Genomic DNA, 14452 nt, shown 5'->3' with positions numbered 1-14452 from the left:
TCTTTCTCATCTGGACTCCATTTTTGGAAAACAAGATATCACCAAAAAGTTGATTTTGAGCCCATCATATTGGTGCAGGTTATTTTCAGTTTTGATGTTTTTTAATGGCTCTTTCTATTGTCAAAGTTAGGAATTCTTTTTCACACTTCGATAGACATATTTTGAGCATACGGTCTCTGATTTGGGAATTTTTTATATCAATGGAAAGGTCTCTCAAAGCCCTTTCTAGAAATGCTAGTTGTTTTTTCAAATTTTGCTCCAGGAACATTTTATACATTTTCTTACATTTTTGCATTCTAGTGGATATCTTGGTTGTTTTAGGTCTGAGGATCGATTTTGTTGCTTTAGACAATTCGTCATCAGTTGTATTATCTGTTGTATGAATCTTATGTCTCTTTTGGTCTTTGTAGACATCTGTTGTATCAACCTTATGTCTCTTCTGTGTTTTGTAGACATCTATTGTATGCATTTTTGCAAACACACTAGGATAAAGTGTCATTTTCCATCTCTATTTTTGTTTTAGTTATTTTTTCTTGTTTTACTTGTTGATTGTAGTAGTGTCATCTGAGGACACTCATATATATTACTATATTCTTGGGATTCATTATATCTTGTGCCTTATTGTACATGCACTACTCTGATTATGGTTCCATTGGGGGGGTTGATGTTTTGCTTTTGTTTGCCATCTTCCTTTGTTAGTGGGTATTCCTTGACATTATTCTCATGATGTGTCTGAGATTGATCACCTTAATACACACATATGTACTCTTTTATGCATCTTGATCATGGTTCCTTGACATACACTTCTATTGGCTCACTTTTCCAGTTTCATGTCTCCTCACCTTTTTCTACATTAGTGGGGTTCTTCTATTGGTTATTATGCTTCCTTGGTTTGATGGAGTGAGCTATGTATTCAATTTTTGTTCTTATGTACTAGGCAGATGTAGTAGCTAGGTACCTATGCATTTCGATGAGATGGATCATTTACCATATAGACACTTTTCTTTATGCTCCTACTTTGGATATATCCTTCCATGTTTGATTGATCAACTCTTTAGGATTTAGTGTTTCGTGTCATTTGTATTATCGAGTTCAATTTTTGTCATTGTGTGCCTTTTGATTCAAGTAGTTTCTTCTGAGAGAACTCATGCAAATTATAGTCTTCTCTACCTGGTCAAGTGTCATTTCAGTGGGGGTTCCTCAAATCAACAATTACTTTTGATAGAGTTTTAGTGGTGTTTTACATGATCAACCTTCTATTCCTATCTTCTGGGACATTCACTAATTTGGAGGCTTCTTCAGCCCTTCACTAGTTCTTTCATCATTCTTCACATCCCTTCTTGGAGTAGTGTTTTTCCCATGTGGTTTTCTCTAGTTCTCTTGATAGAGATTTGGTTGTGCTTGGGTACCTCATCAGGCTTTGTTGTCAGGACCCAAATCTATTTTCAGTAGTAGTTTCTAGGTTTTAGCCACTCCCTAAGTCTATCTTAAGGGGGACTGTTGGAGTAATTAGATATTTTCTAATTAACTCTATTTTACTTAAGTGAAACTTTAGGTGTCTCATAATTAATTCTTTTATTAATCATTATAATGCAACCTAGGTTTTACCTTTTGGGTTTTGAATCTCCTTTTATAAGGATTGATCTTTATTTGTACACATTCATTCATTTTTTATTAATAGAAATTTATCTTTTTATTCATCAATAATGTCTCCTCTATGGATCTACGAATTCCAGCCTCCATAACTTTTTCTTTTGTCTTTCTGTAACAAGTGTTTGCATGCAGATGATTCTTGGGAGTCGTGGGGTTGACATTTCATCAACTTCAATAGTACCTTTGTTTACCTTGGTTGAATCCTATGCAAGCTATTGCTTCCCATATTCATCGGTGAATTTAATTTTCTTATGATGGTGAGATTAAGATGATCAATCATAGTCTTTATCATCCTTTTAGACCTCAATATTGTGTAATGCCTCGCTTGGGAACCCAAGAGACATAAACCTAACATGCTACAATTTTTACTAAACTATTTTTTTTTACTGTAAACAATTTAAAGCAATAATTCAGAAGCCATATACACATACACATCAATTGCCCATACACAAATACAATAAATATTTTGTACCTCAAGGGTTCCTTCACATTGAGTCACATTTAAGAAGTTTATATTAATTAGTTTAAATGTAAAGTACAATATCCATAATCATAAAGAAATAACAGATACATCATCTCATAGGAAAGTGCATAAATATAACTAATACAATGAAATACATCTAATGAGTAACATCCACTGCACATGTTGCAGGGTATGCGAGAATAGATACAATTACATCAAAATACAACATACATGATAACATATATACACCAACTGAATAAAAGTCTCCAAGATAAGAATAAGAGTGAAAATGGTATAGCTCCATCAATGAACATACAACATATGTCAAATTGAGGGAGACCCAAACGGTAAGAATTTACTACCTCTCGATTGTGTGGTTACCTAGTTAGGGTCCCACTTCCACCATGCAAGAAAGATAATAAACGATCTGCATATGGGTAATCAAATCATAAAACAATCCCAAGAAAGGAGTCTTGATAGCTAGCTCTACCTCAAGCATAACAAACTACCGATAAAGGAAAGAAACTCAAAATTGAAAGTGCATTAAATCCAATACCAACTCCACATACCAAAGTCACCATATAGATACGAATTAGTATAAACTGATTATAAACGATCAAGAGATAAATTCAATGAAAGATATCCAATCCAAGTCAAAAGCCACATGTCAAAATAACAATAACCAACAATATGCCAATTGTCATCAATGAAAGTAAATCATCAATAATAAATACATCATGACAATAAAACACCACCAGAGAAAAATATAAAATCTATAGAGGAGACTCAGGCTACATACTAGGGAGTATCATCACATGAGCCAACTCTAAGGTTATCTCGATACTCTCTCAAGACCTCGAACCCCTAGTGACTATATGTGAAACCAAAATACCCTCTTGTGGAGATGAAGAAAACTAGTCATACCTCTCAAGGTATCATCTCATTCCAATCCTTAGCCTATACAAGCACTCAAGGCATGGGTGAGACAAAATCTTTAATTTATCTGAAGGAAAGGGCTCGGAAAAATATTTTAATTACTATATTATCACTTGTTACACAACTTACAATGAGTTACTCTGGCAACCACTTTGGACTCTGGCCCCCATTGCAAGCCACTCCCATAGGATGCACCTATACTACCTTCCCAAAAACTCACAAACCACAATTGTGTCTCATGCCACAAAATTAATAAAGATCAAACTTGGGTTCATGATAGGCAACCAAAAAATAACATTGGTTCTCAAAACCCAAGTTCTCATAAATGCTCATCAAAATAGAACTCATAAAATAGATTTCAATTTGAATCATAAAATATATCATGACATACAGTCAAATCATCATCATAAAAAAAAAAACTCAAAGACGTCTATAGTGCACATCCTAACTTGGCCAACTAAACAACCCACAAAAAAAACCATCACGGGAATAAACATCATAAGACTATAAAGAGAATATATGAAAACACATAGTTTTTAAGTCATATGGTTTAAATCCATCATTTTCCATGTTTAAATTGAACCATAAAGATGTGTTTAGAAATAAAGTAAGCAATATAATATTTGCAATATTATCATGATATTAATTTGAATAATCTTAAATAATAAATGACTTAATTAATAACAAAAGTGTATATTATTAGATATAAATATTAATATCAATTCTATTTCTAAAATATTAATATGACTTCTATTTAAGTCTAATATTAATATTTACTTTTCCTTTAATTCATAATGCAACTAGAGATAACCCAAACTTGAAATTATAATTATAATTAAATTATTTACAATTTCTTATAATATTAAGTATTCACAGCTAGATGATTATATAGTTAACTCCACTATAACTTTTCTTAAAATATAACTAAATCACAATTATATATTTATTAATTTATAACTCCACTTGCATTAATAAATATATAATACGATATAAACAACTAAGAGTTTTAAAAAGAATTAATAGTAAAAACTCATTTATAATAAAATAAGTAGTATCTATTTATTTAATTTTTGAAATAAGTAAATAAATTAATTTTTAATAATAATAATAATAATTAATATCCGAAATTAATAATTTATCCAAAAATAATAATAATTTATTTTTATATAAATCTAAACATTAAATTATATTTTTATAAAATAAAAATAAGCATGCAATTATTATTTTCACGTCTTTGATCTTCTAAAAAATATGCAAACATAATATACTATGCTCTCTATCTTGAATGTATTTGTTTTTCTCCAATTTCTTTTGTCAAGTTTCAATTAAGGGTTCGATAATAACAAGTTTTCTAATTCTTCTAATTTAAATGTGAAATTTTCAACCATTTGCGCATATCCAAGTTACTACAATAAATCAAACAACCAAATTGCAAGCAATCAAGAGAACACAAAGAATATAGATCTTTTCAAATGAATTTACTACCATGTGTTTTGATATAGTGCAAGGCAGGAGAATCCCCAAAGGAGATGTCCTAGCCCACAACAATTAACCACACAACAGAAACACAACATAAGATACAAAGATTGAATGTGGACGCCCTTAAGATATCAGAAACTTATGTACAGACTTCAACCACTTGTTGCGAGATCTAATTATCCTTCACCCGACCAAATGGGATAAATTTCAATCACAATGAAGGTTTTCTAGTTCATGAACCTCCACCCAATCTTAACAAAACATTAATAGAACCTATTTGGTGAAAATAGGATAATGCTACAACACACTTGTGGGACTACAAAAGAATGCCCACTCACCCAAACAATTTTTGAACAAGATCAATTCCTATCATTACCACCAAAAAACACAATCAATGTTGCTATCTTTCCAAGAAATAAATGTTGTCTATTAAGCAGTTGTTTTAAATTAAAAGATTTAAAATCCCACACTATAATAATGTGACCAATATCTAAAGGATATGTCACAAAACTTATGGTGTATTGACCTTTAAAGGGGTTTTCATTACTAAAAATAGATTGTATTTGCATTCAACAATAACATAATTTTAATTTCTCACTACAGTCAAATGACCCATGCCTCAATAATACACGGCAATAAGGCAAGCCACGTCCTGAATCCTATTCACAAATAGTAATAGACGTGTAATTTTTTATGCAAATATTCACTTTAAATTCCACATTCTAGATCAATGATGAAATTGCTATTTTAAATCTAACAGTAACACTCCATATAAAGAATAATAAGATATAGGTACAATCAATAGATAACTCTATTAACAATTAGCATGACTATAATTTCAATGAATTAGTAGGCCACACCACTCACTCTTCCACTGCCCCCCAAAAGAGGTGTCTAGCACTCTTATTTTAGTAAGTCACTGCTCTCAACCATAGGACCTTAGGCTGGGGTCCCATGGGCACTCGCTCCCTTAAAAGTAGAGCGGGTGCCACTGAGATTTTTTAGGCATATTTAAAAAGGGAAGCAGTTCTATGGATTTATATGTGAATCCGCTTCAAAAATTAGTCCCTAAATTCAAGGAAGATGATTGTCTCATGAATTTTGAAAAAAAAAAAAAAAAAAAATTCATAAATTTGTTTAGTGAGATTATTTCATTTTGGTGGGAAAATGAAGAGTAGGTTTGACAAATGGCAGAAATCTTCCCTAAGCTAGTGGGGCTAAATCTAGCCCCACCCGATTTTCACCCGCTCAAATTGAGAGGGCTAAAAGTCTAGGGCTCCTATTTTATAGGAAAAGATTCCAATTAAAGCTTTAGCCCCCTCTAAAATATTACCATGGAGCCACCCGCTCCACAAAAATAGAGCCCAAGCCCCTCTCATGAGACCCCTACCTAATAGGGTGCATCTCTAGCTCCTAGGCTGATTACATTCATTCAGACCATTTTTAGCATAAACAAAGTTAAGAACCCTCCAGATATGAGCATTGCCCACTGTGATGGCAGGTACATGAGAAAAAAAGACATAGCGATTGATTGCATGTGTAGAGTGTAGACCAATCTCAAGATAACAATTCATACATATGGGCTTGCATCAGATGTGAACAATCCAATTTGTTTAGGGGAAAGTAAATGCGAACTTTAACACCCAACAATCCCAATGCTGTAAGGGAAAATCAATTCAAGGAAGCGATATTTTATTATACCTAGACATTCTTAGCATCAATTCCACCTGGAAGAAGTATCAATAGTAAATACAGTATCCTAAAAAAGATTGTTCTATAAGTAGAGAATTGAACATAAAATAGTTGGTGAAGATGTAGCGATGTCATAGAGAGAAAATGAGAAATTCAAAAAAAATGTTATTATTGAGCTGTTTTACCCGTATCTAGAAAGAAAAATAGGAATTTAGAGTGCGAATTTGATTGAGAATTGTGTTTCAGTGAAAATGTTAAAGGATATATGTACAAGCAAAGCTACTGAAGACTTCCATAGGGAATAACCTACTTTGATCTCAACAAAGTTTATCAAGACTATAATGAAACCTTACCCAGATTCCCATTAATAAATTCTTTGGATTAATGATGTTTCGTGTAAGTCTATATTTTTAGATCTTGCAATTCCAGTAACTGACTTTCCTTGAGAAATGAATACCAAATAGCTGGGTTGAGAGTACCTTTCATAATTTTGGGTTCAAGTAGCTAGACCTCACCTCTATGATTCGAGTTCAGGGGTCCTGCTGAAATGGGATCTACCAATTTAGCCTCCATAACACCACTTCCACATTTCCACTATGCATTTTTTCCTCATTATTGTTGATGTACAACAGTCCAACTTTAGTCTCAGTCATTCCATATCCCAGCCCAAATCAAATTTTATTCAATCTTTAACTCACTCAAGTTTTCTTTTGGCATCACCAACAGATCGATATATGTAATGGAGATTGAGTCATCTATTTATATTATGACAACAAAGGAGGAGTATATGAAGAGGCATATGGAAGTTCTAAAGAATTTTCAACAAACCCATTTTGTGTGTATCCCACAATCAAGGCAGTCCATCAGATCACATCTCATTTAGCCATTCTGTAAAACAGTTCCCACGACATTTCTACGCTTCCACATTTTGCATACATGTCTATTAGGGCACCTGCAACAACAACATCTGACAAAATCCTCTCTCCATAAGCTTTGATGGATGTTCATGTGCTGTTGCAAAGATCAAATTTGAGCACAGGCACTGAGAATGCAGACAACTTTTGAGGAGTCTAGCTTTATACCAGCTAATTGCATGTGGTTAAGAGTTTCTTGTGCCATCTTCAACATATTGTGCTATCATTTTTGTAAATGAGACAACATTTCTATGAGGTATTTTGTCAAACAGTTCACGTGCCTTGTCTATCCTTCCTTATTTTGCGTACATTTATACAAGGGCACTTGGAACTACAACACCCAACGAAAATATGTTTCAATTACAATAAACAAATCCTTATAGCCCTAAGATTCTAGCAAAGATCGTTGAAAAGATCGAGTCAAACATCCATGTAATTTTTCATCAAAATTTAATGTCCTTTGTAATCTCTAAAAGAATGTATCAATTCTTACCTCAAGCTCTGAATGATTAAAGAAATGAAAGATCGGGTTACAGACTATGTCCATGGTGAAATGGATTTCAGAGCATGTCTTTCAGCAAGTGGAACCGCCCAATCTGAGGTAGGTGCTGGCAACCATGCATATGGGGGAATTTTTTGAATGAGAGAGCATGCTTATTAGTTGACATGGGCTTCCAAATTAGCAAGTGAAAGAAAAATCCCATCAAATTAGCCGACCTTTCTGAGTCAGGGTCAACGCAGTCGGGTATGATAGCAGGTGAGAGAGGGAGGCAATGTTCTGGAGCTTGCTTGTCTCATGGCGAGCTGCCTCATGGTATTTTATTCATGAGACAAGCAACTTGCTCGAATTTGGGAGCTTAATTGTATTACAAAATTCATGGATTGAGCAATGTTCAAATATGTGTAAAATTCTCAATAGTTCAAGGAAGTTCCCTTCCATGAAACTCCAACTTCTTTTTGAAAGTTAGGGAGGTAGGGGTGGTGATTTATCTTTTGTTTAGATACAAGATTTGCATATCAAATGTGATGCAAAAGAAAAATAATCTTTTTGTATAGGCTACTCAGAATAAAGTTAACTTGCATTAATTTCTTTAAAGAAGAACTTATAAATTTATTTCAAAGGAAAATGAATGATATGATTTTATTATCAGAAATAAGGCAATCAGTTTCATAAATAGAAATGTTGAGGGCTTTCAAATCATGAAGTGTAGTATATGATCACCTTTGATATGGAGAACAACATTGTTAAGAAAGAAATGATCAAGCTCCCCCATTGTGGCATTAACTTGGACAGAGTGGATAGAGACAAAATTAGTAAGTGTTATACTTGATCCCAAGTGGACCAAAATGAACTTTGATGACATCACCAAAGGAAATCTTGAAAAGGCCAGGATTTGACTTATTTTAACAAATGAGGAAGAAAATTTTCTATAGGCTTATGCCAAGAACCTCTGAACCTAGATCAACAATATGGAAAAAATCCATGGTAGGTTCTATTGGTGTTTGAAAATGTTACCAGTTTCCAATTACCCTGATGAGAACAAAACACATCTAGGGGCAGCTAACTCCCATTTTCAACATGCCCATTCAGACACCAAGCCAACTATAAGGCTAGACCCTTCTTCTTCAAGCTCTACAAAACCTAGGCGGGTGGACCTATAGATTATTTATATGGTACCAGTTATCAAAGCATACACTGAATCTAATATAAAGCAGATAAAACCCTTATTTCTCCTATTAACTCATGTAATAACACAAACCTATAGTAGCAAATTGCAACTCTATGATATTCACAAGCTGAGTGAGGGCATCACATTTAGGTTCTTCAACATGAAAGGGAAATACAATTGATTATTGATGTTGATTTTCAACAAATCCTCAAACATGCAGCAATAAGAACAAATTGATCCTACAAATGATCAGTGCCTAATCCATTGGGCAATTCCATGAATTGAATACATACATCTGTAATATCCAGGATATATTTCATACACCAAGATAGCATATCCATCCTATCACTTTGTGATTCAGACATCAGTGTTCATTAAAACCTCATTCTTATGAAATATCCTTCTCAAAATAACCAGCAACCCTGTCAAACACATCAAGCATTTACTTGGTCCTTTATTCCAACAGCAAAACATATGTGACATACAACTTTAAAGGAATGCAAATGGGTCTTAGCTCTTTGTTCTGAGACCACATAAGACTACAAATTACTAAGATAGGAGACGAGAATCAGAATGAAACTAAAGAAATTCTGGCTCACTTCTATTCATTTCCTTGAAATTATACATTCAAATGCATGAAATTCAAAAACACAAACACCTAATAGATCTGAAACTAGTTAAATTAACTTCACTATTACTGTTCATACAAAAGAGAAATTGTTGAATGAATGGTGTCTCAATATTGGGAATACATCAAAATTGGAACCAAAATATGGTCTCACAGTAATGTGCAAATTTTCTCCAAAGAACTGGAACCAACTCGTTTCTCAATGACAAAAACTGGAACTAGAATAATGGATCAAAGAAAGAAAGATATAGACAAGAAATAATTCTCAGATCTGTTCTATGCCTGACATGTGTCCACTTGAAATTCAATCTCTTGCAGTTGAAATAACCTCTTTCATCTTTCTACCCCTTTACTACTAATCATATCCTTTATCTCTTTGCTTTTCCACATGCAAAATATCTCACCAAAAGACAAATATCTGCTAACTGAACCCTGATATGTGCCAATTGATAAAATTTTAGCCAAAACACCACAAATATTAAAAATAGTCATACAGAAAGGTCATTGAATGTGTTTTAGGTGTTTTTCCACTAAATTTTGCAACTGATGACTTGAAACGCCTAATTAAACACGCAAACCAATCTCTAATAGAAAACCCCCTATAGCATGAACCAGTGGTGTTCTGTGCAAAAATTAACTCCGTATTCAAAAAATTTAGATTCTCACAATTCTGACGATATATAACATCGCATATTTTTCTTATCGAAAACCTCCAGAATCTCATTTTAAAAAACGTCCCCCTCTGTTGAAAAATTCAGGTTTGCAACTCTTAAATTTTAAATTTTCAAAAATTTAAAATAGTCTAAAGTCTGAACTTTAGAATAAATGTCTTTTGAGTTAAAAAAAATTTGAACGTGCATATTTTTTTTGAAAATAATTTAAAATTATTTCTTTGACACATCTGAAATTTTCCTTTGCACTTGGATCTCAGGTCAAACTAGGTTGACTGAGCATGCCATGTGGCACTTTTTGATTTGTCTTGAAACTTGCACTGCCATGTCATCACTTAAGCGGGACCCACTAACATATGGCACATGCTCGCAATCCCGCTTTATTTAACTTCCTTGCAACTCCGAGAAGCAGGCATGCGCTAACCGTTAAATCTTGACACGTGGCGGCATTTGGTGAATCCGTTTGAACCTGTACGTCTCTGCCATGTCACTGTCAATTGGGACCCTCTTGCCACTTGTCGTAATCCTGCAATCCTGCATTTTCTAACTTCCTTGCATCTCTATTTTGCAGGCATGCGCCCACCGTTGGATCGTGACACGTGTCACGATCTGGCGCATCCTCTCAAACTGCTCCTGATTTCTGCCAATTGAGACCAATCGCCACGTGTCCTAGTCTTGCTTTCTCATAATCTTTAACTGGCTCACACCTTCATTTTGTAGGCTTGTGCCCATGGTCGATCTGTACACATGGCAAAATTTGGATGCATCTCTATTTTCAATGTCATGTCATCATACTTGGATTTTTGTTTAAAATTATGCTTACAAGCGACCCGCCAACTAATGTCATCCATGGCCCACGAAGTCCACCTCAAGGTCTAGCGCTTCAAAAACACATGTCTCTTTAGACATTATACTTGAAGTGTAAAATTGTATTTAAAGGCTAAAAAGTCCCTTTATGCAAGCAATGTGGGATAATTAACGCATCAATCCCTGCATCTTTCCATTAAAACTGCGACTCCTTCATGTTTTCGTTGCCATGGACTCTTTCCTTGCTTTGGCGATGGTAGCTTCTCCTTAATATAAGCATTGGTTGGGCGTTCCCTTTTTATTTCTTATGGTTATTTCCCATATACTGCTCTCAGTCTTTTCCTTCAAGGCTACCACTATCTCTATTGCGGTTCCATTCTTTCATAGTGTGAATTCTTGTTTGGAAAATGGCACAGGGTCTTTGCCGGCTACTTGCTTTGCTTAGTAGGTTCTTTAACTTGTTTATCATCTGCTATGTCTTTTTTAACACTGCCACCTTTTCATCAAAAGGGAACCTTCATCGCTGAATTTTCCTCCTTCGCGTGAATTGCAGTTGGTGAAACACAATTTTTATCATGGGGCTCCTCCCCTATTCAGTTGTGTGGTACCTCTTTGACCAGGCGTGTGGAGTCTTATTCTGCTTGGTGTGATGATCTTTTTATTTGCAAGCTACGACTTCCTACTGATTGCTAACTGCTTCTCACTACGAAAACTTCTTCTTTGTGTGAATGTTGTCTTTTACATGGATGGTCATGGCCTCCCCTTCAACTAGCATTCTACAAAAGTGTTGCTCCACTACAATCCATCCATCATATAATCATTGGCGGTAATCTGAAATGGTCTTGAATATAAGTGGATGTACGAACTACATTCTTTTAATTATGTTCTTCGTACACACTCTGGCTGAGGTGTGGGGAACCTGGTGTGTAGTCATAAATCATGTGTTTCTCTTGTACCCACCTCAGCTTCATCCTCTTTTTATATGTGATGAAAAGAAATCAAATTCAAGAGACCAAATGCTACAATTGGCCACTTTCTATAACCATGCAATAGCCTTTTGGTTATATCAACAGGAACTCCTTTAATGTGAAGCTGAACATTAGCACCAACACTAGCACAACCATCCAACCTTCCACTATCAATTTTTTGCTTTCGTAAAACTCACAATTTAATGCTCGTGATAGTGTGCTGGTTATTTATTTTTGTTTTGATTTCTTTATTGCAGAAAGAAAATACCTTAACCAACTTTGTATCTTCAAAATAAGGATTGTGGCAGAATGTAAGTGCAATGGAATAACCAGACTTAACCTCTTTAAAGTTCTCAACATCAAGAGATTGTAAATATTTGAAAAAAAAAAACTTTGGTCTTCTTCAGTTAGAAGACTTCCTAATGCATGGTGACTTCAGAATGTAGTCAGCACAAATTCATGAATTATCTGAATGACTTCATTATGTTTGGCAATAAAAGGCAGTCGTACTTTATTATATGTTTGTTCCACCTCTAGCACTTTATCATTTGCTACCTCATTAACTTTCTAAAGTTCATACTGGATTTCCTATAATCATTCTTCAAAACATGCTATCAGTTTGACGAAAACAGTCGGGCCTCATAGTGGATTCAGCTAAAAAAAAATGTGTTTCCAAACACCTGAAGTGCCAAAGTGATCCACTGAGATCTTCAACTTGACTGAAATCAAAATCGAGCATTGAATTATCCTTAAAAACTCATTTTTACCCTTTACTATCCAGTGTCATTTTAGTGCCAGAAGGTCCTTTGACTGACCTTAAAAACTTAGGCTCTGAAAACTGACCCATTGATTCTCTATTCTACATACTTTCACCCTATCAGATCTCAGCTTATGAAAAATTCCCAGTCAAAAGATATTGACCATCAAATTTGCCTTCTCAGAATTACCTGCAAGTAAACAAGTCACAAAACAACTAAATTGGGTTTAGATTTGGCTTTAAAAACTGGGTAGACTTGACACTTGGGAAGATGAAAACTGGGGCATTGGTTCTCTGTCATGAGGTGAGTATAAATCTATGATTTGGGATCATGATGAATCACGGGGCACAAATGGCGATCAGTCAAAGTGGGCTACTTGGATTTTACAGATTGACACAATGACAGAAAAGTGATTTTTGCAAATGGAAATGACCTAGAAAAGTGCGCAAATGGATTCGTCAAGACATAAAAACTGGTACACTTCAAGTATTTTCAGTGGACAAAATGATGGTACAATCCATTCAATCTAGGAAATCATGAATTTCAAGATATGACATCATGAATAGGGGTTCCAACAAATTTGCAAATGCTGACACCAGTAAAAAGATAGAAATTGTGTTGGGAATCACGTTTCACAAATTGATCAAACAGATTCATCATGAGTTGAAACTTGAAACATAACAAGTCTTTGACGTCTACAATGCAATGCAAAAAGAAATTTAGTATTTTGATCAATTGGGTCAAAGTTATAACTCGTCAAACAGGGCCTTCCAGAATTATGTGCAAAGTGCAAAAGCCTAAAAACAGTAACTAACCAACTTTGAGGGATTCAAAACCTAGTCAAAAGGACTCGGAATGACTCAAAATCTAAAACATGGGTTCTTAGGTATGGATATTAGATACTCTCAAAGTGGAAAATCACAAAACATTTCTGGGTGCAAGATATTCAGATGCAAACAAGGCCTCGTGTCACTGTTTGACACGGGTGAAAAATGTAGATTTGACATTGGCTCAAAACAAGACTTCGTCAAATGACTCAGAATGACAATTTATCATCATGGAACATTTAAATGCACTGAATGGAAGGTTTTATAAACATTAAACACCTTAGGGGCCTCAAAGGTATAGCCGGGTACATATGCATTTATGGGCATTTATAGGGATCAATTTTCTCAATGTGACTAAAAATGGAACATGCGATTTTCAGTCCCAACAGGTTCAATCACAGACATGCTAGAAGTTTGGCTATTATTATCTCTATCAATGAAATGGACTCCAATATCATTGTTGATAGATTAAATAGAAAATTTTCTCCCCATTGGATCTAGAATGACTTTTTGCATTTTCTAATAGTTTTAAAAAAAAAATTAAAGGGTTCATTTCTCTTCTCTTGCATAGACCTTAGGTCTTTCGTGTCTTTATTTCTTATGCATTCTAATTCATTGATGTCTTGATACATTATAATTTATTTCTATTTTGGTGTAATGCCTTTATTTTCATTTAGCAGCATTCATGTACCACAAATAAATTCCAACCATATGGACGAAAAAACCAATATGATGTTGATAAAAACTAAAAGCTTTCATTGACCCTAAAAAAAGTAGATATCATTATTAGTGCATTATTATATTAAGTTATAGAAAAAATATAAAGAGTAAATATGTTTTTTTATATTAACCAAATAAGTATGTAACCTTGGGGAACTAACACAATGATAACTATAAAATAAACATATAGATACAACATCATGGAATAACATATGACGTGCTAAAGTTGATAAAAGATTATTACGAACATAATTATCCATGACGAT

General features: G+C 34.2%; 1 long non-coding RNA gene across 1 annotated transcript; it reads right to left on the bottom strand.

Moving 5' to 3' along the window:
• Positions 1 to 2247: 2247 nt before the first annotated feature.
• On the bottom strand, positions 2248 to 8062 carry LOC149551871 (uncharacterized). Its single transcript, XR_016353336.1, has 3 exons — positions 7631 to 8062; positions 6739 to 7468; positions 2248 to 2543 (listed from the first exon to the last, which is right to left on the bottom strand). It is a non-coding gene; the product is annotated as an uncharacterized LOC149551871 (long non-coding RNA).
• Positions 8063 to 14452: the final 6390 nt, after the last annotated feature.

This window comes from Cupressus sempervirens, chromosome 6 (assembly GCF_028749045.1).
Source record: "Cupressus sempervirens isolate cs-2001-9-10 chromosome 6, ASM2874904v1, whole genome shotgun sequence".
Classification (NCBI taxonomy): domain Eukaryota; kingdom Viridiplantae; phylum Streptophyta; class Pinopsida; order Cupressales; family Cupressaceae; genus Cupressus; species Cupressus sempervirens.
This window is presented reverse-complemented; position numbering and strand designations above follow the sequence as displayed.